At 36.5% G+C, this 26,420-nt stretch overlaps 1 protein-coding gene and 1 long non-coding RNA gene across 2 annotated transcripts in view; both read left to right on the top strand.

The window, feature by feature from the left end:
• The window catches only part of LOC139126546 (uncharacterized), a 67,325-nt gene that overhangs the window by 9,098 nt on the left and 31,807 nt on the right, over window positions 1–26,420 (top strand). The gene's annotated exons all lie outside the window — the stretch shown is intronic.
• LOC139126362 (uncharacterized) lies at window positions 9,031–25,368 on the top strand. Its single transcript, XR_011550550.1, has 4 exons — window positions 9,031–9,202; window positions 13,647–14,005; window positions 23,025–23,368; window positions 23,717–25,368. It is a non-coding gene; the product is annotated as an uncharacterized lncRNA (long non-coding RNA).

Here is a 26,420-nt window from a genome sequence, read left to right as displayed (position 1 = left end):
GCAAAATTCTCCAGAACAATGATGTATCTTCGTGACTGAAGGAGACGACCTGACAATGTCGTATTCTGTTCAGCTGAATAAGACTCTTACAGACGTTTCAATCGTTACTGCTGAGCTGTACAAGGAAGCGAATCCATCAACGGGCAATGAAAATATAAAGATTCGGGCAGAGAGTCGGGTAGACGGCGATAAATCTGTGGAGGAATTTGGACGTCGTCTTACGTTCACAGCCATGGCAGGTTACCAGTCCATGAGTGTCATCATTGAACAAGAAAATGTCAAACCAATGAACGCCGGGAAATTTCAACTGCATTTAATGATTTCCGAGCCTCAGGATGATTCGAAGATCCATCTTATATCAGACCAATGCGACATGTATACATATGTCAGGGTTGAGGAAAGGCGAACAACTCCAGGTACGTAAAGTTACAGGGGAATGGAAAAATGTAAAGTGCAAAATCTTAATTCTTGGGATTGATCTCGCCCGACTAATTACTTGTTTTCTATTTCCCGATACCAACAAAGAACTTCAAATATTAAGATTCCTTTATACAACTTGGTTTACGTTTGTGAATGTAACTTCAAATATTAAGATTCCTTTATACAACTTGGTTTACGTTTGTGAATGTATCCAACATTTTGAGTCACTGAATACGTGTACAATCATCAACTTCTTGCCAGTTGATCTTCTGTCAGTGATCACTGCATTCAATAGAGCATATGTCGATGTAGGCTCTCTATATATTTTAAACCTAGAAAATCAAATTTTCAGAGGACTTCCATGAAATAAACTATACAATCCTCGCTTCCATTACTGACCTTTCACAACTATGACCTTCGACCCCGGAGTTGAAGCCTGCGTCTTTGCTTTGGTGTCTTTCAAACAGCACTGATTTGAGGTTTGTTTGTTGTGTTTGGATTTTTGCCAACTCCAGACACGGCTATGTGCTTACATTTTAAAAGAGTGTTTTGTTAGAGAAAACTAATAAGTTCATTCTGAGGATGAAATTCATGGTGTTTTGAATTCATGTCTTTTTGAATGAATAGTCGTGAAGTACTGTTCCAATTACAAGTTTTGGTAAAAATGTTTGATACAGCGCTTACAGGCAAGCCTTGCCACTTCGATGCCTGGTATGCATGTTTTTTTACACTCACTAAACGTTTTCATATCATTAACAGGAAGGACCTAATGACTGGCTTGTTTGTACAGGATAATCAACAGAAAACCGACACCGAAATATATCTAACATGTAAGCCTTGAGACAGATTACTATCACCAGTCTGGGGTGCAAATTAATGTCTTTACGACCAGATTACAAACAATTGTAAGAATTAAGAATCTTCAACTGCTCAGTCGTTAAGCAGCATAAAAAAGTGTAACGTAGCACCTTGTCGCCTTTAATCGCGAAACAGTATTTTCAATTTTCAATCCGTTGTTTTCAGACACCAAGTATTGGTTATAGCGCTGATACTCGTAAACTAAGCTGTGATACACAGGGCGATATTCTTACCAGGTTCATTGGTCCAAATTTGGCCAAAACTATGTTACACAATTTTCCATAAAGTATCTTAACAGACATGATCGTTCGAAGACTGTTAAAATATACGCTTAAGATGGCTTGTCTTGCAGAGACTGTATAAAGTACACTTTGTTGACTTCATCGTGAACGTGACATCACCGTCTGTCATACTCATCTGTCATGCACACCTTTATTCAGATTTTGAAAAAATGTATTTTCTTTCGTTTCAGGGACTACAGACTCGGAGCCCTCTGGAGTCGAATCGACACTTGCACCTTCACTGACAGACAGTATTACCGATGACACCACAGGAATTCTTAGTCAGACGAACTTGATAATCATCGCGATTGCAGTAGCATTTGTAATGCTGGTTTTGATTGGACTGCTGATACTAGTTATCTTCTTCAGGAGGAACAGTCGACCAGCTCTGGAACACAAGTGGTCTACTTACAACAGCCAAATGCTGTAATGCTGTAATTCTGTAATTAAACGCACGCATATGTGCGTACCCAACCCTGCACGGTTGTGATTTGAACGCAGTAGTGTCTGAAGTTTTCTGAGGAAACATCAATTGGCCATGGAATACAAGCATGTCCGTCCAAACCACCTAGATGCTGGATCTTTTCAAAGTCAATAAATTCCATGTTTTCAGGGAAGCACTGAAAACATTCTAGTAATATATGTACAAACTTTTGTGTTAAAGCAGTCATTAAATGCACCGACTACAACCAGAGTTTTGGTGTCGAAGAAGAAATGTTGAGTTAGATGTACTGAAAATAATATCATCGATTGTTCCTCAATCTGAATTTAATGAGGAAACACTTGATACATACGTACACTATACATATTACATACATACAATCGCACGTACGTACGTACGTACGTAATACGTACATACATACATACATACATACGTACATACATACATACATACATACATACATACATACATACATACATACATACATACATACATACATACATACATACATACATACATACATACATACATACATACGTACGTACGTACGTACGTACGTACGTACGTACGTACGTACGTACGTACGTACGTACGTACGTACGTACGTACGTACGTACATACATTCATACATTGAGTCTTAACATGTTTTTACATAAGGGCCTTAATAACAGACATACACATGATACAAGAGTTTTAAGTTTAGTACATAGAGAGCTAGAGGGGAATCAGAGGGTCATTTTTCAAAAAGCTGTTATCGATGGAGGGTCATCTTTAAACTGACCCCGGTATTTACTTACATAGGTTAATTTTATCGTATTGAATCCATACTGCCACGTACGATTTCGTAAGAAGTTAAAAAAATGAAAGTTTATTTAATAATAATGTAAAATAGCACTTAATGCTGTCAGTTTAAAGTGACAATTTCCTTCAAAGAGAATTACTCGGCGTGGTGTGTTAGTTATGTCAAATACATCAATGTTGACAGTTGTCTGTAAGAGTGTTTGACAACCATAACAATATGAGAAACACCTCGTGTATGGCTGTAGTATTTGTTGTTGGTTCAAATAGACACGTTAATACCACAATATGCACGTCAGCATGAAAGTGAGAAGATTTGAAGTAATCAAAAGCTGTGTAACAAGTTTGCTCACTTTGTTTTTTATTTTTTATTTTTTGTTTTTTTTGTACTCTTATTTTGATATTTTTTCAATGAGTTCATAGCGATAGCGATATCTGAAATATGGTATTCCGGTACTTCTTTTGTTTTCATGTTAGCCATTGATTCACAAAGCTTTGACTCAGAATCTAAAATTTGAAGTTTCCACAGTCAAAGCGTTTTCCTTAGAAAATGTGATTTCTCGATTGCTATCAAATTTTATCAGCTGATTCTTGAATTTATTTTTATATACAACTGTTCATGTTTCATATAAAAATGAATGATGATTAAATTTGGAATGTAGTACATTACATTTTTGAAAATAGTGATCTTATTACTACGGAATGCTCAAGTCCCTGAATTCATAGTTTTGAAATACATTTAACACTCCTTGATGATCTTCAATAAGTCTAGTTTCATGAAATAAATCTACATTATTTGTAACTCGATCATTACTGATTGGACAGACTCAAGCATGTGATCAAGTGGTCAACTGGACCAAGTGACGCCTGTTTGTTTGTTTCTCATAAAGCTATTACAATTTCAGTCTTGTTTGTACGATGTAGTATCAAGTGACACAAACAGGTACCAATTGTGAGCACAGAGTGAACTTTAGCCCTTTGATACGCTAGCTGCTGTCATGCTCCAACCACCTGTTAATCGACTGGGTCAGTTTTTACTTTCTAAGCATGCCTTATATTTCATTACCAGAGCATGAAGCAAAGGTCTTGGCAAGTTATTATGAAATAAACACATAAATGTGAGGTAAAAGCCACAGAGATCTCGTATTTTTGCCGACCCCTCTATGTCAATCGTTGTGTGGTTATGTTTTATGTCTGTATAAGTGTAGATATCGATCTCGCTCTATCGGAGTTTGCCTATCTACGACGGAATTTGAGAACTAAAATCTACTTTTGAGTCTCTCCCTTATGTTTGCGCATGCCCTTTCATCAGAATAGATGAAGTTCATGTTATATGAAGTATTAGAATTTTTGACTGATGAAATAATGTCCATTCAATACATTTTTGAAAATGTGCCCTCTTCAGTCCAGACTTGCTATACAAAACGTCAGCGATTCAGAAAAAATGCAAGTTGGGCTTTCGGTCTTGAGGGCGCTGTTCCGCGTGCATTCTACATCATGTACCTTTCGTTCATCGGATATATACCTTCTTTAAACGCCAAGATGGAATCTAACTTCCTACGGTCGCTGCTCAGCGGCCTCTGTCGTTTCGATCTCTCTCTACCCTATGCCAATAAAACTTCTCAAAATGTCAATGCTTTAATCAAATCTTAAAGCTTAGATCTGTCAGAAGGCACTTTTATTCTACCCATCACTCAAGTGCCAATAGGCATTTCATAGCTTTGGATATAAGCGTAGACAGGCAGACAGACAGATAAACAGACCGTTTAGGTAGACAGATACATACATATATAGATACATAGATACACAGATACACACACACACACACACACACACACACACACACACACACACACACACACGCACGCACGCACGCACGCACGCACGCACGCACGCACGCATGCATTCATGCATGCATGCACCTGAAACGGTATGACCACATGATCCGTGGCATTTCAGGCCAACCGAATTTTTGTCGAAATCGAAGAAGCAATTCGAAAATACCGTTACATTTTTCCATGATTGTCGTTTTAGAGTGTGCATATCAAACACAGGATTTCACATGTAACGCCGTGCATTATGCGGTCAGTTTATATTTGATGATGATATTGTAGAACTAAACGCGAATTGGCTGGAAATCCAGCATCGTATGGGGGTCGCATGAAATAAATGAGAAGATGCAAAGAAAAGGCGCTTTAGAGTATGCTTGAAATAAATCGAATATCGAAATTTGGTGCAGAACAGGAAATTTCATTTGTCAATTCTTCCATTTTATGTTGACCTTGACCTGTGTCACAAGTCGGACGGCGATAACCAAACATAATAATCTTTACATTAAATGGACGTTTCAGTCAGGCATATTTATTTAATTAATTAACTCTGCTTTGTTTCCGAAACATGAATGGTATATGGTCACCATGCCCCCTCCCCAATAGAGCTGTTATGAAGTTACGTGTGAAAGAGTGGACAAAGTTCCAGGGTAACTACTTTTCGGCCAGAAGCGTTCCTTATTCAGAAGAAAATAATGAATTGATAGGGGTCGAGAAATACGTAATTGATTTGCAGTTCTCTACAAATCGATCTCTTTTCTTACTTTCTTTTTTCACTTTTCCCGGGATCAAGAAGTGCCTTTATGTAACCATCATCAACTGACAGCTGTGCAAGATCCACAGCTGTCCTTGTGCTAGACTTTCAGATCAGCCTCATATCAGGCCGAGTAAACAGTGTCTCAGCACGGACACTTCCTTTGTGTCAGAAAGTATCACAACGGCACGAGGAAGCGAGCTTTTAGGCATCAGCTATAAAGGAAACCGTCGACAGTATAGGCGCGGGGATATTTTGTCTAAAATGTATCAGTCTGAGTGAGACAGGATCATCATACCGTAACCAATATCGAAAATCGCATATCCGAAATAAGGGGCTGTGTATCGAATTTGTTGCGTGCATAAGTCAGAACAAGTCACACAAGATCAACTACCTTCATGCGCAATATTGCTAGTCAAAACTCGTAAACATCACGTAAGAGAAAAACATTTGTATGGAAATCGCCGATTCCACACGTATGTTTTTCTCTTGCCAAACTAGAAAAATGCCTGGCCGCAAAATGTTCGCGCACCTCGCGCAATTTAAATGTCGAATTCGTTCACAAATTCGCAGCGATTTATGTAAGACTTGATTGAAATGTCATTTCCGTAGGTCTGAAATCCGTAACAAAATGTAATTTACATATTGATCATGTCTTTCTGTGATTCCACATCGAAATATGGTTGGCCTAAAAATGCAACGGATTCTTCAGGTCTTGTGTAATCAAATTTGTAAATAAGATTGAGTCAAGTAAACTGAAATAGTAGGTTTTTTCAACAATCAGCTTGTCTGAAAATCTAATATAATAAGGTTGTCTGTGAAAAAGCGATACGGGGCGGACTTTAGGCACCGCTGTGCTGCTACTGATAATTATCAGGAACTGGCACGTGATGCGGACCTTAATGTTTTCTAAAATCTATGGTTGTACACCCTTTGGTTTTAAAAAGACTTTCTGATGTAACTTGACACGATGCATGATGAAATGATTAAAAGAGAAATGGTATGATGCAAAAATATTAGTCTATTCATTGGTGTTTGTTTCGTCACTTACAGCCATGCCTTTTGAGAAAAAACGAAAACAAAAGAAGCTTAAGTTTCATGAATTCTGCAATCTTCGGAGAGAAATAAAGGGATTCTTAGCTCTACCGTCTCATTAATATAGTCGGGACATACCGTTACATTTCTAGGTTATGTTAAACCTTCAAAAATAATATTTGTCTTGGTGACGACATCAAAACAGCTACACATTATCAATGCTGACAAATCTACGCTGTTAAACAAAAGCTCGAAGTTTATTTCAAAAAGTCGTCACTAAAGCAAATATTTTTTATCAAATTTTAACACCGCCAATACGAAACGGTACGTCCCAACCATATAAATGAGAGTTTAGAACTAAGAATCCCTTCATTTCTGTCTGAAGATTGCAGAATGCATGAAACTTAAGTAATATGTATTATTACTTTAATCTTGAAGTAATTTGTTTTATCTATCTATCTATCTATCTATCTATCTATCTATCTATCTATCTATCTATCTATCTATCTATCTATCTATCTATCTATCTATCTATCTATCTATCTATCTATCTATCTATCTATCTATCTATCTATCTATCTATCTATCTATCTATCTATCTATCCATCCATCCATCCATCCGTCTATCTATCTATCTATCTATCTATCTATCTATCTATCTATCTATCTATCTATCTATCTATCTATCTATCTATCTATCTATCTATCTATCTATCTATCTATCTATCTATCTGTCTGTCTGTCTATTCTATATATGTGTTTATATCTGACTCAGTGCAATATTTTAATCAATAGAAGATAACTATTTCCAACAACTTTGTGTTAAATCATAAAGGATTTCTTCCTTTGGAAAACGGTAAAATCTTGCAAGGCTTTCGTTTCTGTTCTTCTCTTTTGTGATGGTCCAGGGTAACCATTCATTCTTTTCTTTTCTCAAAGTCCATTACAGTTTATAGAGATATGTTCTCCGCCTGTAATTTACCATCGTCTAGTATTTAACAAATTTCCACTTGGACCGATACTAAAATTTTGTCTTTTCGCGGTAATTTCAAAATAATTTAGAATGCAATATTGCATTCGCTTTTGAGTAAACAATCATCGCTTTAAATTATTTAAACGAAACGAATTCATCCTTCTTCGAACACTGATAATATATTCAGAGTACTGTTGTTGGTAAACTTAAAGAGGTGTCACACAACTTTTACTTTAGAAGTTGTACATTTTAACACGATATATACCTAGCACCAACATAGCTATCCCACAACTCTTTGGCTGCTTTCAATTGTAAATCAGCTGATTAAATTGCTCTATAAACACAAAACCGATGAAGGTCATTCATAATAGCTCATCAATTAAGTCAACGAGTAGGAATATGTCACAAATAGCTGTTTTATCTTCCTATATCCTCTTAACTGACACTGCGTATACGTTTATCAGTTCACTTCCAGAGTGTGGTTATTGTATTTCATGGTTGTTTCAAGGTGACCTTGTAAACGTGTTGACTGTGTGAGGAAGTATTGCTCCTTCATACAGGAAGTTAGTACTGCATGACAAGTGACCAACACATTAAGCTTAGCGTCAGTTTCACCGCCATGATTATGCTTTTCAATTTCTACTGAAATTCAGTGTTCCACATGCGTATCTCGAGTGATCTGTTTTAGATTGGCCTTTTATCTTCTATGAATTGCTTCTGTCAATATGCTAATATTCAGACATATCAAGAGATGGGACAGGAGATTTCATCGGTAATAGGTATTGCTCACGTGATCAGGTGAATATGGTTATTAACTATACGTATCGTTTTATTGAAAATCGCACACAGTAGTTGTCACTGAAATGGCCACGTGACGAGTTGATCGTGATGACAATAGGGAGCACCCAATATCAACCCAAAACTGGCCTGACGTATATATTCTGCAATGAAAAAGCTCGATCATATTCGCCTTATAAAAGGGAAGTGATTTGGCAACTCCATTAATTTTGCGGACCGAAATAATCTACGGATAATGTGCTTTGTAAAAATCGGAACTCTGTGACGAATATAGGTAATAAAGTAAAATGTCACTGACTGAGTATGGACTCTCGAAGTCCAATAAGAAATTAAAAAGTACTTCACGTTTCGACCGCTTTTTAAAATATAACTTTTCACTCAATTTAGATGATGTACGTATCATCAAAATTGTTATAGCGTTATACACTACACATATAATATGTTTCATTTGTGCTCCAGTCATAAGTACTAGTCAGGTTTATTCCCAAAAGATTTTCGATAATGTCATTTGATGTCAATGTTTTCTATCACAGGAAAGATTTCAGTTTTCGCTTAATACCATTAAGAATGAGACATATTATAATTATCTTTTTTCAACAATCTGACAATAGAATCTTCGACATAACTTTGGTAAACTTCGGTATGAATTTGTTGCACTGATTAAACACCATGTACTTGGCCACTCACATTGATTGGACCCAACTTGATTGACCAATCATTAATACTGGTTCTGACCGATAGCTCTGAATGAGTTACAGAAGGTTTTAGCGAACAATAGTCTTGGGAAGTCCACTGCGCAATAAGGCCATTCGCATCGCAGCAGTCTGATGTGCCAATCATTCATTGCACTTTGTTCCTCGTCGGTGTCAGAGGTAGCGGTGCGCATACTTTGCAGAACCATTTTTGGTACAAAATGCGTTTGACGTGTGTATAGACTCGAGCACGCGCTTCGCTCCGTAAACATCATGTCGGTCGATCTTCGTAGACATTGTCTCCATATATTCATTCTAATCGGTAAGCCACACGTTTCAATTATCCGCCAATATGACCTTTTTCATGATCATTTGAGCTAATCTGTATCGTTTATAATCAGTAACTGCCTGGCTAGCCGTGTTAGCTGTGTGCTTGACAACAAGGTTTGTCCGTAGAGTCTTCCGCTGTCTTTATTCTCAGATTTTACGTGAGTTTGTGGTCATGCTGGAACTACTTGGTCGTTTTGATGTCTGCAGAGTAATGTGATCACATTACTACTAAATAATTCAACTCTTCATTTTGTCAACGTATTCTTATTGTAACCATTACTCGTTACCATGGAGTCTCATTTACCTATATACAAATGTACTTGTGTTTCTGACCACTGCTGCGATCCTGACATGTATCGAGTCCCTGACGGCGCTACGATTGGAAAGTCAAAATCCAGTTACAATATCTGTGGTGCTAAAACGCCTTGCAAGAAAGTGTTATCATTGCGTACTGTATGGCAAAATGAACCACACAGGAAAACGAGAAGTGTGTATATCGGGAAGTAGATAAACGTTTATAGTTCTTCTCGTTTTTTGCTTCCGTTATGTGCTTTGTGTTTCAATATTTGTTTCTCTGACACAAAGCTAAATCATTATGCGGAAACATCAACATTGATTTTTACTTCATGGTCAGATCTTAAACTGAAGTAACATGAATCAAAGAGTCTAGTACTTTCTTTACGCTGATGGGATACATTAACACTGTATTTTGCTTCACTCTTAGACAGCTATTGAATGATTTGGCTGTTGGATGTTAATTATCTATCACTGATTTGTCTGCCAGGGTTTCATCGGTCAAAGAAACAATAGCAACACTATATCAGTTTTCATCCCATTGTTATTTTGAACTTCTTGGTCTACATCGTTAGGACACCCCGGTCTGTTACAGTCCAAACTTTGGTTAAGAATATCTGACATACCTTTACTGTGAGGAATGTCAATTTATTTTTGTATGAACGAATACTATCTTCATTTTTTCAAGAGCGGTATAGAATATTTCGCGTCTCGACTCCCGCAATATCTAGCAAAGTGCATGGTGCGCTGTCGCCCTATAATTTGTGTGCATCACACCCCAAATATGCAGCTTCAGAGATGTCTTTCATCGTCGATCCAAACTTATTTACGCCAAGAGGTGAGTTACAGACCCTCACTTTATCTGTGTATCAAATTCGGTCTTCAGTCTTGAAACAAGGTGGACTGTTTCGGTTTTTCTCGAGGGTCTATGGTTTACTTGGGTACGTTCTTTATGCACCGACTGGGCAATTTTCGAAAAATGCTGGTTTAGGGGCCCGTTTTACCACCGCTATTAGTGCTAAAACAGTATTTTAGCATCGGTGGAATGAGCTCTCGTCCAATCCGAATGGCACATGGTAGTATGATATAATACAAACATGACTGGAACTAATTTGGGATAATTGGATTACCATATTTCTTAAATTTCACAAAAGTGTTAGGTGCCAGATAGTTGAATGTTGCAATAATACAAATTACTCATAAAAACAAGTGGGTAATGTAAAAAAAAAAGCAGTTGAGATTACATATGTAGATTAAATCGGCATTACTTCACCATCCAATTATCCCAAATTAGTTCCAATCGTGTTATTATTGATATTTTATCATCCTTATATCATTCCAGCAAGATATCGACTATCTTCCTGTTGCTTTTGCTGAACATTACAGTGACTTCTTTCTATTAAATTTATGACATGATGAAAAAATTTGCAAACTGTTGTATTACGTTTACGGTAAATAATACCATCAATGATTCAAAGTTTTGAACCAAGTAACTCAGATCAGTTCTTGTTTACAGATATCTGAAGAGTAAGAGTAGAGTTCTGTAGAAATCTTCAAGTCTTTGAGTCGATGTGATCAAATTTTCTATGTATTTCCTTTTCACTTCTTCTGCTTTTCCTTATAAGAAATAAACCCACCACTATTTTTATAAGCAGCGCAACTAATCTTTTTTTCCAGAAATGCTATTTTGAATATATGACAGAAATTTTCTAAAGTTCAAGGTCTGCACAGAGCTGTACAGGGATACAGAATAATATAAAAGCTAATTCCGATGAGTGTATGTTTGAGTTTCTTGGTGCTTGCATATATGAAATATTATATTACAGCTTTGTCAATACCAGTGAATTTTGTGACGTCATTCCCTAGAGTATTACCGATAATGTAGCCGATTATTCAGCATTGTGGCCAAAGGTGTTTTCTACATCTACAAATTCACTGGCATTGCCAAAACTATAAAATAATAGCAATAATATACCCCTCCCAGCCCATAATGGATTCACGCAAACTTTGCACTCCATAATGTACTCGGTTCCGCCTCGTACATTATGTTGTGCAAAGTTTGCTTTCGTCCATTATGGGCTGGAAGGGGTACATTATTGCTGAAGTAACTTGCCAAACGCCGTACGCGTGTAGACTGTAAAAATCTGTGTGAGTTGTTAGGTGAACAAAATCTGATCTTGTGAGTTGCATCTCGGTGTTTCGATGACCAAATCTGTGGGTTTACTAAATCTGCATTTCCACTTTCCTGGCTAAGATCGTTCTAAAAAGTTTAAATCCAGAAGCTTTGTTCAGCAAGTGTTTCCATTAACTAATCTGAGATTGTCAAATTTCAATTTAATTTTTGAATGATGTGTAATCCGTTCTACATCTAATGTATCAGAGAACGTACTTAAATATTCATGTTCAATAAACTATTTACATTACAATGGAAATCAACAATAACCTGTTTGATATTACAAAGGAAATAAACAATTGAACTCTCTGATATAGAATGAATTGAAATAAACTGTACACAATAAAGTCATACACACCCAAATTGAAATAAACATTTAGCTTATTAACTACATGGAAATATTGTATCTCCATTTGAAGCAAAGACATAAAACATATTCTAGAGTACATACTGTTTTATCAGCCGGTGGTGTTATTTTCCAAAAAAACTGAACGTCGCAAAGTCAACGGGCTTCACAAATCATAGCAAAACAGTTCACCGGGAACATTTTCCATTAAGAGTTTTTATTTATTAATCGTAGAAGGAAATGATGATTTGAACAGTTGGATGAGATATCAAATGGATTCTATATATTTTTCCTAAATACCAACTTTAGCCGTAAAATGATTTAACAAAATGGACTGCTTTCCTCTAGCTGAAGTCGCACATCTTACATTTTGTATCTTCTAGTTGAAGTTGTACATCTTACATTTTGTCTTCAAGATCCATTATACTCCCTGGCCAAACGTTTTTTTTAGTACTTGAATTGCGATGAAGATGATTCTTAAGTTTAAAAGAACTCTCGAGCATTGTCATTCCAAACCTTTTTTTCTTTTCAACAAATCATAAACACAAAATTCAGAACAAAGTTTCTGTAATCGTGAAAAATATTCATAGAAATCAAAATCAACAAATTTTATCCATTTACATCTACTATTGCATACTTTACTTTACTTGTGGCAAGTTTTTCAGTGTTCTGCTTCTGTATATCAACTACCGTGTCTGACCCTAATCCGTTTGTCATGCTGAATTTCGAGTATTCTTTTTGTCAACACAGCTTGTATGTGTGTAGTGATGTTTATTGTTTACAAATGAATTCTAGTCCGGACTTGAATACAATTTTCAACAATTACAATGGAGATTATACTCATATAGGTTGTGTTGATATGGTAAATACTTGGCATTAAATTACAGTTTAGGGATTCAATGCAGAAAGTGTAGGGAAACCACAAAACAAAAGTTCTGAAAAAATAGTCAAAAGATACAGCTTATGAAGCTTAAATAGTATTTTATCTGAGGGTTGATTTGAAGCAATACTAAATTAGAAAAATACCTACCAGTCTGCAAGAGGTTTCTCCCATGGGATAGTTGATTGCATTGATTGACTGACTGACTGACTGATTTATTGATTGGTTGATTGAATGATTGAATGATTGAGTGATTGAATGAGTGGTCGCTAGACCGATTCATAAAGTGTCGAATGAAATTTCGATTTTTACGACGGGACTGAAAACAACACTTCACGCTCTCATAAATAGAATACAAATACAAATGAACAAACGAATATTTTGCGACCGACTTCCTTAAAACACCACTAAAGTCTGCCATGGAAAAATAATACGTCTACTGAAACTTTGCCTGGGAAAAACACACTAACATTCCTTGCATGTGTACTGGACGAAGACGGTCTCATACATGACTTTGACCAGCAAATGTACAAGGAATATTATATTTAGTGGTATCATTCGTATAACTTCCCAAAACAATTCTTCGCAATTTTGTTTAACTAACTAAAAACTTGGAACAAAAAATCCCATCCTATTCTTGATTCTAGATCACTATCAAATGTCAAATTCACAAATATAGATTTTATATATTTTATAGCGAAATCTGAAGCCTCTTAATCAAATAAGAAATTTTCTTATTGTAGGGCTGGATAGCATCACAGTTCCAAGTCACACGACGGAGATATTGGGTGAATGTGGCAATGACGTCACACTACCATGCAAGTATGAAACACCAGCAAGCCCATACACCAGAACAACGATTGATTGGAGAATGGAAAAACCAAACAACGAGGACCCAACCCTGGTGACGACGTCTGATTTTAAAGTCACTGATGTAGTCAGCAAAAGATACAGTGCCTTGTCGGATGGTCGTTAACAATACAGAATGTTACTTTTGAAGATATCGGATCATATAAGTGTATAGTTGTCTTCAGGCTTGTTGAACCTATCGACGGCAATGGATATTGCACTGAAGTAGACAGAGCTCAGCTTTATGTGGAGAGTGAGTATACAGCATATTACTTTCTGAGAATCAAAATAATTATTCTCATAAGTCGTGTAATTGTTTGTTACGGAAGCGTATTCGTGCCATTTTTGTAAGAAAAAAAATTTTAAAAATCTCGTAATTACGAGTTTTGATTCTCGTAATTACGAGTTTTTGATTCTCGTTATCACGAATTTTAAAATCTCGTAATTACGAGTTTTTGATTCTCGTAATTACGAGTTTTTGTTTCTCGTAATTACGATTTTTGATTATCGTAATTACGAGATTTCAATTCTCTTGATTACTAGTTTCTGACTCTCTTAATTGTGAGCCTTGATTTTACTAGATATTATGGGAAATAAACTATAACAAGGCAGTATTGCTGAAGGCAATGAGTACTTGGGCCGTGATAGAGTAATTTTGAGGACAATATATACTACTATTCAAATATGGTCTTGAATTTCTCCTGTCAATGAGGCATATGATTAACTGGTTATTAAACGAAGCAATGGCATGACAACGGCAAAATATGTCTAGCAACTTTTGTGGAGTTTGAGGCAGGGGTTCTTTATTTATAGCGGGAATTGCTTAAACTCCTTAAATATTCAAATTACAGCAAATTTCTTTTGTTCTCGATGGTAGATGTCTAATATTTAGATGGGCATATTTAGATTTCTACCCTATAGTTATCCCTATATACCAAAAATCGGACATCCAGCTCTATTGGCTTGCTCAGAATTATATATGCGCATAATTAATGAGGTACAATATGTGGTGTCATAAGGTGTCCCATCATACCATTTATGAAGGGTGTAGCACTTGTGGTTACTGAGTTGTGGACAAATATATATATTTGAGGTCAAAGGTCATCGAGGTCACGTGACATTTTGTCAAAATAATTGTATTGCTAAGTTATTCCTATATACCAAAATCAGACCTCTAGCTCTATTGGCGCGCTCAAAATTATATATGCGCATAATTAATGAGGTACAATATGTGGTGTCATAAGGTGTCTTATCATACCAAATATGAAGGATGTAGCACTTGTGGTTACTGAGTTGTGGACAAATATATATATTTGAGGTCAAAGGTCATTGAGGTCACGTCACATTTTGTCATAATAATTGTATTGCTAAGTTATTCCTATATACCAAAAATCAGACCTCTAGCTCTATTGGCTCGCTCAAAATAAGATATGCACATAATTAATGAGGTACAATATATGGTGTCATAAGGTGTCCTATCATACCAAATATGAAGGGTGTAGCACTTGTGGTTACTGAGTTGTGGACAAATATGTATATTTGAGGTCAAAGGTCATTGAGGTCACGTGAAGTTTTGTCAAACAAATTATATTGTTAACTTATCCCTATATACCAGAAATCAGACCTCTTGCTCTATTGGCTCGCTCATAATTAGATATGCACATAATTAATGGCGTACAATATGTGGCATCATAAGGTGTCCCATCATACCAAATATGAAAGGTTTAGCACTTGTGGTTACTGAGTCATGGACAATAATGTATATTTGAGGTCAAAGGTCACCAAGGTCACATGATATTTTGTCAAAATGTCTGAGATATCTACGTGAACCGATGGACTCACTGATGCACTCACTGACGGATATGAGCCAATCTATAAGCCCCCTGGACTTTATCCGTGGGGACAAAAAAACTGTGTCACTGCATCCTTTAGGCAATATGAATACGATGAGAAACTAATTTTTATTTTTCTTGGCATCATACATGCGAGTCTATGGAGAACTGCCTTATACATGGGAGTCTATGGAGGTGTAAACTAAAAAGTCCTCTAACACGGCTAAATTTGATAGCATTGTGAAACAAATCGACGTGCATCTGTATGGGGTTGGGTACTGTAGGCGTGAACGGACGGACGGACGCACGGACATGACCAAACCTATAAGTCCCTCGGACTTCGTCCGTGGTGATTAAAAACAACGCAACAGTTATTACAGCTACACCGGCGGTAGGTAGGTTCATATCCAGAGCCCCGTACGGTCTGCCGCCGTCGCTTGAAAACAATCTCATGCACCCGGCCATATGGGCAGCTGGCCGGATCACAGTCGCTCGAGAGCTATTCAGCTCTGGGACTATTCGCCCCATAGACGAGTATACAGAAGCGAGGTATTTCTCGCTTCTGTATACTCGTCTATGGGGCGAATAGTCCCAGAGCTGAATAGCTCTCGAGCGACTGGGCCGGATGCATGACTTCCCAGAGAAGGCGAGTTGTCACGTTCAAGCTCAGGATTATTTGTCGATCAAATTTCAGTAAATTTACCTTACCTAGATGAAATTTTGTCTATAGGCTGAAATTTCGCCGAAGTTTGACAAAATTACATCGATTTTTCAGGTTCATATGCGACATTTTTGAGTTTTGAGTGCAGACAGAAATAAGTTTTGAGGCAACATGGCTGCGACCCCATGTTGACCCCTAGCCCTGCGTACGATGCTATGTGCTACAGCTAACACACAGCATCGTACGCAGGGCCAGCGAGAGAGTTGCCGACATCGACGGTTATTTACGAGAAGTGAATAAAAGACTGTCATTTTGGAAGCGATCGAGTAGCTGAGGTAGGCTGGGATACGACTTGGGCCCAAGAACGCTGAATTTCGGCAGTAATTTGGCTTTTTCACGTCAAGTCCCAAAATGGATTTGAAGTCACCGACCCAACGTACGGGTCTTTGCAGGGCTGTGGTGAGCGGGGCGGTTAGCTGTAGCGGAACACACAGCATCGTACGCAGGGCTAGTTGACCCCCAAGTGAAAATGTGTTCGCGATCAAATCTTCCTATATTTTTTTCAGAATTTTCAACAAAATCATTGCTTCTTACATCTTTTGTAAAATATAAAATACTAAAATAAAACTGCGATGTGCCATATCATGTCTCCAGATTTCTAAAATATCGTTCGTTGACCGTTCGACGCAAACTTGTGACGCAGTTGAAATTCAATACTGACCGCCAAATAAATGAGACGAGATCAGTCTAGACATCCTCCAAATTATCCAACCATTCGCATTGGAGTTCAGCTCGCTTAGAGTATCATAACATTTTTCGGCCTTTTAGATCGACCCTAATATCTCCCATTTAGGAAATAAATACACAAGCTACCTCGACAAAACTTCGTGCACCATCCACCAGACCAAACGCACTACAAATCTGTCTTGACGTCATCATCTCCTTACATGGTAATCGGCATACCGTATTTTTTAGCAAAGGGGACACAGAATACGTCGGAGTATTCAGTTTCAAAACGTATTACATTGTGTGATGTTGTCAAAAAAAGTCATGTTACTGCATGGTATAAATTACAAAACACAAAAGTTCAAATCAGTTTATTTTGGACTGGCTTTACCCAACATTTCATATTGTTTCTTATGCCAGATTTGACCACGTGCTTACTGGCGACCCCTTTTCATGCAAATTTTGTGTCAAATGATGTGTTCCCCTGGAAAAACAAACGTACGATTTCTAAATGAAGGAGGCGAAATTTGCCCTCAAGACTCGAAAACACCCCTTTATGGGGTGTAGCTAGCTATTTTTAACGAGCTTCTCGAATCTGCAGCTCTATTTCGAAATGATGGTCGGTTTTCTCTCAGCTCAAGGATAAGTGTTCTCCATCGCTGTGGGCCTTACTATTCTCAACCGGGGGTACAGTTTCCAGTCGTAATGTTTTTCATTGTGTCCGGGATATAAAACCTTTCCTTTTCAAACTCTCTCTTTGATTAACACTAATCCACATCTTGTCAGTGATTAAACATGTTTCAAGTTTAAATGTTAAATTCTGGTCTCGAGCCCTCCTGTTCGACCAAACCGAAATTACCCCTCCCACTTTGGCTCGTCCAGTGGGTGTAGCAAGGGTCGTGCCATTGCCTAGTAAACGGAGGGTGCATTAATTGTTGCATTTCGATGCACATTTTGATTATATTCAGAAGATTTGTGGCAAAAACTCAGATAGAGAAGCATTTATATTCACATCTCACTTATTCAAGACTGGCTGAGAGCAGCACTTCCATTCAGTTAACATCATTACGCCATTTATTATGCCAAGAAAGATGAAGCCAATACATTTTGCCCTCCCTGGTCTCAGCCAGAAATGGTTATACCTTACAGTTTTTTCCCACGGAATGAAACAAATGTACTTGGGCTGAGGCCCAAGTACAATAACTCATAGTCTTTCTATGGTGTTTGAGCTCTTTAGTGTGAACCTCTGCTCATACGTATTATTGATCATAATTCAATGAATAGAAAGGTTAACGTGAATCTTGACTTGATCAGGTATAGTGAGCAAGTATAGTTAACTCTCTAATGAATAAATGAATGAATAAACTTTGGGGCTGTTACATGGCTTACAATTGTAGATATTCAGTAACTTATCCAGCAGATCAAAAGTCACGCAAAGCATCATGCCAAGCATGGCCTATAGATTTTGTCTGTCCGGATAGACAATACATTCAGAGTTACTAGATGCAATGCATAAGTATGCTATTATGCCTATAAACACCTATATTTGGGTCTTCTCCGACAAGCTGAAAAGTTCCACTCTCAGGAGATAACACCGATACTACATGTGCCTCCCAAAGTGATGTTAACTTTTTACATTTAGCACAGACCATCAGTTTTTTCATGTTGTGTCTACACTAGAAATCATGATGAGAAACCAACATTTTCTGAAATATTTGAAATATCCTACTGTATGATTTCTATGTGTCTGTCCGACATCCCCCTTCATATATGAAAAGCATATCTAAAACAGTAGTAAGCCTCAACAAGAACATTGGAAAGATTTCAAAGCTTCATTGCATGTAAAATAAAGTATGTACTTAGACAGATAAATATAAGTATGACTTGTGTATGATGAGTGTCCTTGCATTGTTTCCTCTCAACATAAAATAACACTACACGAAAAATGTGTATTATCTATTTGATGAACTAATTGAAATTTACATAAAATCCCTTTCAAGAACATAAGAAATGGCAAATAAAAGCGAAAAAGTGATGATAAAGTGATAATTTAAATGGAAATGAAAAGGAATTTTCAATTAGATAATCAGATGGAATAACACGATGAAAAGTAAATTTTCACTTGACTCGTGACCTTACGACATGTTCATTATGCTCACATGCTGGCTTTTTGATAACTACACGATTTTAAAAGTTTAGGAATTTCCGATTAGCCTACTAGACAAAAGCTTTTGATCATAAATATTCAATCATAATGACAATTACAGACTTTACATTTTCATGAAAAGATAATTATAAAATATGTTTCAATATCCATATTTATGAGTTTCCGATTCTCAAGTATTAAGTTCTCGTAATTACGAGTTTTTGATTCTCGTAATTACGAGTTTTTAATTCTCGTAATTACGAGTTTTTGATTCTCGTAATTACAAGTTTTCAATTCTCGTAATTACGAGTTTTTGATTCTCGTAATTACGAGTTTTTATTCTCGTAATTACGAGATTTGAAATCTCGTAATTACGAGAATCAAAAACTCGTAATTACAAGTTTTTTATTCTCGTAATTACGAGTTCTTAAATCTCGTAATTACGAGATTTGAAATCTCGTCATTACGAGATTTGAAATCTCGTAATTACGAGAATTAAAAACTCGTAATTACGAGAATCAAAAACTCGTAATTACGAGTTTTTGATTCTCGTAATTACGAGTTTTTAATTCTCGTAATTACGAGATTTTGATTCTCGTAATTACGAGATTTTAATTCTGGACATCACCTTTCTTGTGATATTTCTGCTCAGCGAATAATATTTGCGTTGGCTCCTTGGGGTTTTGTTTTATTTAACACTTCTGTTAGCGTCTATTTGTAGCCGACTTCTCCTTTTAATGACACGTGATGAAAGAGAACGCAAAACGCTTCAAAGGGACGGGTCCTACCATGCCGGCCATTTGACCACACCAACAGTGCGACATGTTCGAAGTCAGTCAACAATTACAAACATTTTAAGAAGCAGGAACTTCATTGAGCAGTTGTTTGAGTGTTACCAAACGGAAAGGTAAGATCTGCAATTGAACGGAATTACATGAGCATACTACATCGTCGACTGTTTTCACTGCCGCCATTATCAGTGAATGTAGTGTTGTCAAGGTCACTCACAGCCACAGCTAAGCTAAGCTCGGACGGGAAGTTCTTGTCGGAAACGCGGTGTAGTTGGCCTGAATTTTCACTGAAATGTTTCTTTCTAGATTGGTCAGTTTCCTGTTATGGATAAGAGACGCATGCCATCCAATGATCACCGATGTGCTTGCCACGAATGCGCTGCATAAGAGTGATTGACCTGTATGACCCCTACTTCAACAGCAACCCACCATGCATATGCATGCTGTATGAACAGCTCCTTGTTTGCTGTGCGCCCACATCTAAGTTGATGCAGGGCGATCTGTTTGTCCCAATCATTTGATAAGTAATAGCAGGAATTAATTAAAAGAAGTCAAGTCAATTCCTGTTAAAGAGCATTGTACATATTACCTACTAATTCTGCTTAATGTAGTTGCAAAATATTTTCATTGTACAGTTTGTCTTGCATTGTGCGTTCATGCGTGCAGTGTGCGTTGTATCGATGGGTTTGTTAATACATCATGTTGTGATGGAATTATGTTCTAAAATATCTTATTTTCCCATCAGTTTCAGATTGACCGGATAGTGATCCAAAATATGGATGGTGAACTTTGAGTAAATCACATGGAAACGTATTGCGACAGGCTAGACACCATTTAACAAACGAACCTGTTTGAGAATGCCAATGCCATTTGCAATCAATATTTGACTGTTTTCTTCTTGTAAGTTTGTAAGTTTTATTGCTGTGAATAAATGCATTTTTTCAAATATGGTTGCGATGTATCAAACTTTTTGACATTCGGTGCAAGTGAGAACTGTGAATTTAATTTTGATTTGCTGATCCACTAAGTACAGAGTTTACATATTACAAGTATTGGCAAACTAAGCAACATGGCTGAAGTGTTTTGTTTCTATACAGGCACAGACTTCCTTAACACTATTGCAACGTTCTCATGTTAATGGCTATGCTATATCATGCCCCCAGACTGACCAAAGTCGTGTAATAATGTAGATAGAGGTAATAATGTAGCTGGAGGAAAACTACAATGTGTAGAGGCCATGTCAGTACGCCATTTGAGTAGATAACGAGAATGAAGACACATGATTACGAGAATTAAAACCAGTAATTACGAGATTCAAAAATTCATAGTTACGAGAATTAAAACTCGTAATTACGAGAATTAAAAACTCGTAATTACGAGAATTAAAAACTCGTAATTACGAGAATTAAAAACTCGTAATTACGAGAATCAAAAACTCGTAATTACGAGATTTAAAAACTCGTAATTACGAGATTTTAAAACTCGTAATTACGAGAATTCAAACTCGTAATTACGGGAATTAAAAACTCGTAATTACGAGAATCAAAAACTCGTAATTACGAGAATCAAAAACTCGTATTTACGAGATTTAAAAACTCGTAATTACGAGAATCAGAAAGTCGTAATTACGAGAATCAAAAACTCGTAATTACGAGATTTAAAAACTCGTAATTACGAGAATTAAAAACTCGTAATTACGAGAATTATCTTGTCATGAGAATCTATAGTCCGTCATTGTCATTGCGAATAAATGAATACATGGTCAAAAACTACAGTCAAGAAATCGCAAATTTCTAAAAATCTCAAAATTATGAGGTTTCCAAATTGCCAGAATGTTTGCATAATGATGATTTTGTAATTTCAATGTTTATGGAAGCATATGAAAATTTAACTATCACAGCGTTATTTCAACTCATCGTCTATTTTGAGATTTCCTTTTCACTTCTACTTGATAACACCTGTGATAAAAATAAACATATTTTCGCTTTTATTTGCCATTTTCAATCATTTCTTGGGTTCTTGAAATGAGTTGCACTTCAATTCGGTCATTCATCTTGATCATAATCAATGTTTGTGTACTATTCTTTTACATTAGGAGGAAGCAATGCAAAGACACGGATTGTTAAACTTTCTTTACTTTATCTGTCTCCATACAAACTTTGATTGTGTAAATCTTTGTTAGCAAATAATACTAATCTGAAAGTTTGGAAATCTGTCCGACTTCCTCATTCACTGCTGTTTTGGATAATGTCTTTTTCACACATGAAGGGGTGTCAGAAGATGTCAGTTGTTTGTCATAATTTCTAGTGCAAACCCAACATGATGACAACTGCCAATCTATGCTGGATGTAAAAAAAATAACATCACATCGGCAGGTATTCGGAGTTCGGGGATTATCTCCTGAGGCGGGGAGGGGGTGTTTATCAGGTTGTGAGACTCTAATAAAGGTGTTGACAGATGTGAAATATTTGCATAATGTCATACTATTGATATTTCACCCTAAAAAGAATGTTTATCCAGCCAGACAAAATCTACACGCTATTATGCTTGACTTTTGATCTAATGGATAACATACTGAATATCTACAATTGTAGCCATGTAACAGTCCAATTTATTTATTCATCTACGAGTGTATTATAATTGCTTACTACACCTTATAAATCAAGATAATACCATATTGAAAACACCATATTGAAAACACCATATTCTCGTTGAACAATAACCAACAATATGTATGAGAAATAAAAGCTCAAAACTACATAAGGACTGAGTTATTAAGGATTGTCTGATAACTAAGAGAATCAGGGCTTATAGTGTCGAGAATCAAAAACTCGTATTACGAGAATAAAAACTCGTAATTACGAGATATTAATTCTCGTAATTACGAGAATCAAAAACTCATAATTACGAGAATCACAATCTGGTAATAACGATATATTTTTCTTACAACAATGGCACGAATACGCTTCCGTAGTCTGTTGTACATTGCGGGCAGTAACGTTATATTGTGGACGCTATGTTGACGGTTGATGACTAAGCAACAATCATTATTGGTCGTTTACATTTTCTAAGTAAAAAAATTAAACCTTAATTTCTCTTTCTTTCAATAAATGCAGGTTCAATCAAGCAAGTCCTGATTTACCCGAAAGGAATCACAGAAAACAGAATCAGAAATAGGCGCCAAGAACCGACGCTAGTGTGCCGGGCAGATCATAGCAGACTACCGGCGGCTAAAGTATTACAATGGGATTTTGACAACCCTGGGGCAGATCCTCCAACAAAGAAAAGTTATTATGAAGAGTATACTTCAGATGAAAAAATGGTTGTATTCAGTGAATTGACATTCAGGAGACCAAGTAAAAACGATCAATTCAGTGGTACAATGTGTCCTGCTCTGCTGTTGAGGAAGATGAGATGATAATGACGTCATCGGTTCAAGTGTACGTGGATCGAAGACGAGGTAGGTTTCAATTTGACTGATATACTTTTAATGTGCTCATAACGCTTAACGGCCACTTCCAGTCGGAAGATGAGAAGATAATGACGTCATCGTTTCAAGTGTACGTGGATCGAGGACGAGGTAGGTTGTCAAACTGACTGATATACTTTTAACGTGTTCATAACGCTTAACGGCCACTTCCAGCCTGAAATCAGACATAAAATAGAAAACTCGTGTAGGTCTTTCATTCCTGTATACAGTTCTAACAGCAAAGTTTATCATAGTATGTACAACTTGCCAATGATATTGCAGTGGAACACTGGATACTAATGTTGCATTACTAATCACTACAAACTCTTTTCATATCAGTTCGCCTGAGTAGGAGACGGAGACAGTGGGAGAAGTCTAGACGATGGAAGACGCGGCGACCGAGGCTACGAAAGAATCCTATAAAGGAGAAAGGGAGACGAAAACAGAAGAGAACAGAAAGACAGCACGAAACCAGATGAAAAGCTATCCTCCACGAGCGAGAATGTGTATTACACGCAATTTACACACACACCACACACACACACACACACACACACACACACACACACACATACACACACATAAATCATTGTACAATGTCAGAGGTTTGTCGAACCGTCGACACATATATATCAAATGACACATATATCACATGACAATTGTGAGGCAGTGACAATTGAAAGAGAGTAATATCACATTTCGCGAAGTACAACGGTTACACTAGGTTCCTGTGTCTCCTGTCTATCTATGTCTGTGAATTTCACAACTTTTTTAATTCTCATTCACGAGTGTTTACGATGATTTCACCTTGGAGTAAACTTTATGAAACTGATCAATGGAATTCATTCTTCTCCTTCGAATAAGTTGGTGTGACTTGCTTACATGCATCCTTCAAACTAAGTCATACTATATAATATTCGCTGGACGAGATGCTGTGACAAAAAGCAGATAACAATAGAGCAAGAATCGCAAGAAGATTTTAAAACAGTGAAATGAGACACTCGTCCGTGCTCTTACTGCATATATTTACGGTTTTTCGTTGGTTTTTTATTCAAATTGAAAGGTACAGTTTTGAAGAGTGATAACGAATCTACAAGAATCTACGGTCTTAGAGTAGCAGGTTTAAAAAACGTTGGCATTTTATTTCGTACATTACCCTGTGAATTTCATTTTTAATCAAAACAGTTTCAGTGTGACTTTCTAAGAGATTTTGAGGCGCAACTGATTCGTGTACAGATCAGCAAACCACCACTTTGATTTTTTATATGACTAGGTAAAACCAACATTTTTTGATATGCTAATGATTTATGTTCCGGAAAGTATTATGTATACATTTTATATGAATAAAGGTGTGGCTATTTACTAATCAGTATGAGTACAATAAGACTACAGTGGCTTTACGAGATTAAATACACGAAATGAACGAAGGGTCACGTGATCAAGAGTGGTATAAATAAAATTTTTGATACTTTTATCTCACCTTGACTTTCATATACTACATTCAATAGCAGTATAGTAAACAAATTGGTTGTATAAGCAAGCTTTATTGTTTAAAATGTATGAACACTGTCTAGTAAACTGTTTTATTAACTGCTACTTTTTAGTATATTGTTGAATAACAATGGAAGCTTTAATTTTTTCAAGCTGTTAGCAATACAATTTTTAAAAAAATCTTTTACACGTTTTATAATTCGTCAACTTTTATACGGGTTTGATATTTTATTTCGTCAATATAATGTAGGTGTCCTTATTTTATCAACTCATGAGTATGAATATATTTAAGGATGAAAATTTGGCTGAGCGATTTTGACTGTTGCGTCCTCGTTGAGGTGACTGGGTGCCGAAAATTGTGAGTTCGCGTTTTAACGAATTGCAATATATAAATTTCATGTAACTGCCATAGATTACTGAATAACAAAAACTGTCATTCTTACAGACACTGTAATGTCTTTATTTTCTACAGTATTAATTCAAGTATAACTAAAAATAAAGTACCATGCATCACTTTTGTGATTATTGTTTTGATTGTAACATTGCTTGACTTCAGATGATTTGACAGAATTGGATTTGATAATACGAACTGAAATGTGGTCTTATAATTTGAACATGATTTTACTAGTTCCTATGGTTACTGATCTGAAAAGCTGGAAAACGGAATGGGAAATATTTTTCATGGCGTCAAATTCTCCCTTGTCATTGTATTGATGAAGATTACATGTGTATGCAATGATGGCAATTTCAAAACACCCGTGGATGGTTCATATTTCTTTTAGAACGTTTACTTCAAGATAACCCCTGAAGAACAGTCAATGCTGAGTCGATGTACTAAAGTTTCTTATTATAACTTTTACTTTACTTTCTAGAAAATAGAAGGGTAGTTGTTGTATCAATAGATGAGTTGATTCGACTTACCACCAGTACCCCTAAAGTGTATGAATCTCTATTATTATTTGTGCTACATATTAATGCCAGACATACCCTTGTATCATCTCCTGTAGTGCCCCTCAACAGACAAGGGGTAAAGATGAGTAGAACAATTTTATTTGACAAAAGACACAGGGTAATGACATTTAAGGTGTTATATTATTCCTGGGTATTATAGCTAGCTGAAATAGTGAAAGTGTAAATCGTTTACGTCGACGAAAGAATGGTTGCAATTTAAAGGGATTGGTCTTAACGGTTAATTCTAACGCATTGCTGAAAACTACACAACATACACAATGAACATTTACGTATTTATCGTGCCAATCTGTCTGTCTGTCTGTCTGTCTGTCTACCTAGAGTATGTCTGTGTCTGCCTGTCTGTCTAGAGTATGTCTGTGTGTCTGTCTTTCTGCCTTCCGCAGAGGCCAGTCATCGTCGAAATGAACCATAAGTATTTGCATGAATGAATGAATGAATGAATGAATGAATGAATGAATGAATGAATGAAGAATGAAATGGTTAAATTACAAAGCATGTAAAACAAATGAACAATAGCATGGTGACAATTTTGATTTGACAATTATTTTACAGCTGTGAACACGAAATATACCATGTAAGA

This window comes from Ptychodera flava (genome assembly GCF_041260155.1).
Source record: "Ptychodera flava strain L36383 chromosome 3 unlocalized genomic scaffold, AS_Pfla_20210202 Scaffold_27__1_contigs__length_13241970_pilon, whole genome shotgun sequence".
In the NCBI taxonomy this organism is placed as follows: domain Eukaryota; kingdom Metazoa; phylum Hemichordata; class Enteropneusta; family Ptychoderidae; genus Ptychodera; species Ptychodera flava.
This window is presented reverse-complemented; position numbering and strand designations above follow the sequence as displayed.